Source organism: Triticum dicoccoides, chromosome 3B, assembly GCF_002162155.2.
Source record: "Triticum dicoccoides isolate Atlit2015 ecotype Zavitan chromosome 3B, WEW_v2.0, whole genome shotgun sequence".
In the NCBI taxonomy this organism is placed as follows: Eukaryota; Viridiplantae; Streptophyta; class Magnoliopsida; order Poales; family Poaceae; genus Triticum; species Triticum dicoccoides.
In genome coordinates, this window is record NC_041385.1 from 225,339,695 (window position 1) to 225,344,574 (window position 4,880).

The following is a 4,880-nucleotide window of genomic DNA, read 5'->3' on the forward strand; positions in this document are numbered from 1 at the left end:
CTATCATGCAGCTGTCTTACATGAAAGTAGTGTTCGTCAGTATCATGCATCAATAAGAGCAAATTTTATTCCTTTTTCTTGTGGGTTTGACTTGACAAGGCAAAATCAAGAAAGAGGAAAGAAAAGAGTAAGGAAGGCGATGATGGTGGTCCTCTGCAGCAACGTAAACGGAGCATCTGTACCGATTCTCCTTGTACTGATAGTGCATTACAAGGTCCAAGTCTCTGCTCCCCTACTCCACCATCCAAGGTGCTTGCTCTAACTTGGCAATGTGATATCTGGTTGCATGTTTCATATGGTGTCTAGCTCGTGTTGCTCCTAATTAGTGCAAACTGCATCTGCTTAGCTTACACATGATACATGTGAATATGACACGCTTTCCTGTTTTTGGTACATACTATATCTGTCTATCACACCATGTTCTTACATGAAACTACTCTTCTTGTGTATCCTGCATTAGTCACTTATGATGGGACACCTTTAAGTTGGCAGTGTGATATTGGTTTGCGTCTTGAATATGATTTCTAGCATGTATTGCTTCTAGTTTGATGAACGCCACCTATGACGAGACAGTTTTAACTTGGCAGAGTGATATTGATTGCACCTTCCATATGGTGTCTTGCAGTGTTTCTAATTTGTTGAAGTGCCTTCTGCTTAGTTACCACATCATAGGTGTGAATATGTCAAGCCGTCCATTTTTTTGTACATATTCCATCCTCGTATCATGACTTTGCCTTTCATCAGAGTAGTGTTCGTCAGTATCATGCATGAATGAGTTCTAAAGAGCGAATGATATTCCTTTTTCTTGTCGGTATGACCTCACAATGCAAAATCAATAAAGCTAAAGGAAATTGGCAAGGCATTGGATGATGTTGGTCCTTCCGAGCAACTGAAACGGAGGTTCTCTACAGATTCTACTCCGCCATCCTCCCAACAAGATTTGCAAGACAACGCAAGGCTAGACAGTCAACGTAGCTGTGTAGATGATGAGCACATCTCCCCTACTCCACCATCACAGGTGCTTGCTCTAACTTGGCACTATTATATGTGGTTGCATGTTGCGTATGATGTCTAGCTTGTATTGCTTCTAACTTTGTTGAATTGCATCTGCTTACTTTACACATAATGCCTGTGAATATGACATGTGTTCATGTTTCTACATCAGACTACTATTTCTGCATATCCCGCATCAGTCACTTATGATAAGGCACCTTTAAGTCGCCACTGTGATATTGGTTGTGTCTTGCATATGATTTCTAGCATGTACTGCTTCTAATTTGTTAAAACGCCATACAGTTTGAACTTGGCAGAGTGATATTGGTTGCATCTTTCATATGGTGTCTAGCTTGTAGTGCTTCTAATTTGCTGAAATGCCTTTTGCTTAGTTACCACATCATAGGTGTGAATATGTCACACCATCCTGTTTTTCATACATATTCCATCCTCGCATCATGTGTTTGCCTTTCATCCAAGTAGTGTTCGTCAATATCATGCATGAATGAGTTCTAAAGAGCGAATTTTATTCCTTTTTCTTATCGGTTTGACTTCACAATGCAAAATCATTACAGCTGAAGGAAATTAGTACGGCAGTGGATGATGGTGGTCCTTCGGAGCAACTCAAATAAGGGGTCTCTACAGATTCTACTCCGCCATCCTCCCAACAAGTTTCGCAAGACAACACAGGGCTGGGCAGTCAACATAGCTGTGTAGATGATGAGCACATCTCCCCTACTCCACCATCATAGGTGCTTGCTCTAACTTGACACTATTATATGTGGTTGCATGTTGCGTATGATGTCTAGCTTGTATTGCTTCTAACTTGAATTGCATCTGCTTACTTTACACATAATGCCTGTGAATATGACACGTGTTCCCGTTTTCTAGAACATACGTGTACATGATGAGCACATCTCCCCTACTCCACCATCACAGGTGCTTGCTCTTACTTGGAACTGTTATACGTGGTTGCGTTTTTCGTATGATGTCTAGTTTGTATTGCTTCTGATTATGTAGAATTGCATCTGCGTAGCTTACAACTTATACCTGCAATGATCACTTACCCATAAGACACATTTAACTTGGGACTGTGATGTAGGTTGCATCTTGCATTGTCTTCTAGCTTGTACTGCTTCTAATTTCTTGAAATGGCACTTACGACGAGACACTTTTTACCTGATAGAGTGATATTGGTTGCATGTTCATATGGTGCCTAGTTTTCATTTCTTCTAATTTTGTTGAAATGCCTTCCGCTTACTGGTTTTTTCATACATATTCCATCCTCCTATCGTACATGTGAATATGAAATGCTGTATTTTTTTGTATATATTCCATCCCCCTATCGTGCACTTGCCTTACATCAAAGTAGTGTTCGTCTGTATCATGCATCAACCAGTTATGCAGAGCTAATTTTATTCATCTTCTTGTGGTTTTGACTTCATAAGGCAATATCAGAAAATAGGAAGGAAAAGAGTAGGTTAGGGGATGTTGGTGGTACTCCGCACCGACGCAAACAGAGACTCTCTAGATTTGCCACTTCTACTGCTAATGAAGTTGAAGTCCCAAGTCTACATGATGAGTTCATCTCCCGTACTCCACCATCGCAGGCGCTTGCTCTAAGTTGACAATGTGATAATTGGTTTCATGTTGCATATGTTGTCTAGCCTGTATTTCTTCTATTTTGATTAAATTGCACCTGCTGAGTTTGTACGTTATACATGTGCATATGACATGGCTTTCTGTGTCTAGAATACACTGCATCTATCTATCATACCATGTTCTTACATCAAAGTACTGCTGTTGTGTATCCCGCATCAGTAACTCATGATTGCACGCTTTTAACATGGCAGTTTGATAGTGGTTGCATCTTGCATTGATTTCTACATTGTACTGCTTCTAATTTTTCGAATTGCCACTTATGACAAGACACTTTTAACTTGGCAGAGTAATATTGGTTGCATCTTTCATATGGTGTCTAGCTTGCATTACTTCTATTTTCTTGAAAATCCTTCTGCTTAGTTTGCACATCGTAGCTGTGAATATGTCATGCCGTCCTGTTTTTCTTACATATTCCATCCTCATACGGTTGTCTTACATCAAAGTATTGCTTGTCTGTATCATGCATCAATGAGTTCTGAAGAGTGATTTTATTCTTTTGTGTTGTGGGTACAGCTTGACATGGCAAAGTCAAAAAAGAGCAAGGAAAATAATATAGTAGGGAGTGATGTTACTCGTCAGGTGAAACAGAAAAGGTTCTGCCATCGAGATTCTACTAGTACTTATAATGCAGTAGAAGGTCCAAGTCCACCGGCTAAATCTACAAACACAGTATCACCTGCTCCACCAGCTGCAACATCCGCTTCAACTGTACCAGCATCTCAACCAGTTACTCGTTCGTTTGCTCCGGAACTGGCCAGTTCCCAAGCTGCCTTCACACCTAACACTACTTCCGAAGCACTGCTGACACAACATGACTTGGCAAGATCAGATGAACCTCATGAGCATCAACACCAAGACGGTACCTGACCGAGTCAAGTTGCAGTTGCATGCTCCTTTATATGTACTCTCACAGTTTGATGTACACTAACACTTTCCATATTCGTTGTTGAACTAGCACCACGGCGCAAGCGGAAACAGACATCAGGGATAATGCTTGACAGATTAACAAAATCTAAAGGAGGAAGAATGGAGATCCATTTTGAGGCAGGTTTAAAAAGGCCACGTGATGCTACAGAGTCAACCAAGTTAGTATCAGAGGCAGCCGTTGCTATTAGGTGTCATGCACGTATCCTCCCAACGTGGATCCAGTACAGAAATGAGAAAGACAATACCCAGTTTAACACCTTCCTTGACCATTTATCCGTAAGTAATGTTATTCACCACAATTAGTAATATTGTCTTGCTCGGTCCCATACTTTCTAGCTTCCTCCTAATAAGACTCACATTCTTTTTTCAACAGATGAGGTTCAAGTTGGATCCGAAAGATGATGCAACTAAACAAGCATGCACTCATGTTTTTCAGTCTGCTCTGCGACAGTATCGGTACCACCTTAGAAAATCTCACTTTGAAGGCAAGGCTAACAATGAAATCGCCCAAACATCTCCAGTGGAATATATTACAGATGAAGACTGGACAGCCCTCGTTAAACACTGGTCTGATCCAAAGTATCAGGTAGGCTATATGTATTTGATTAAACCACATATTGAACTTGTATTCATGTATGTGCCTTACAAGTGTATCTTCTTCTAGGGTAACTGTTTGAAGAACAAAACCAACTGTTCTAAAGTGAAATTCCAACAAACAACAGGATCTCGTAGCTATATTGCACACTGCGAGGCTCTTGTAAATAGCTGCTACTTCCTTCTTTTTTTGTGCCATATTATCGTATCTATATTGACTTGTTCCAAATACAGGGGAAAGCCCGTGCAGACCAAAAAGAACCTGAACCGAATGCAGTGCAAATCTTCAAGGATTGCCACACCAGCAAGATGAAGGGCATGAGCACACCAGTTCAAGCCGCTGTTGTAAGTCCTTACTCCTCCTGCCTTGAACTGATTGGTACTGTGATGTGTTCATTTAACTACTTGGTTTGCAGCCAATGTCAGTTACTTTGTTCACTTTTATACACAGTTGTCTTAACGTATCATTTCACCTTACATGGTTTAAAAGAGATGAAGGATATTCTTTTGGTCTTGATCTGTAATCTAGTTGTTATGTTCACGTGCGCATACAATGATAAAATAGCCTGTTTGTTTTATATCTGTTTGCCCATGATATGAATGATGTCATACTATGTTCATCCTACTTTAAACCATGTCTCTTTATCCTTAGATGTCAACGAATGTGAGGAAATAGACAATACAGTAGGCATGCTACATGGACA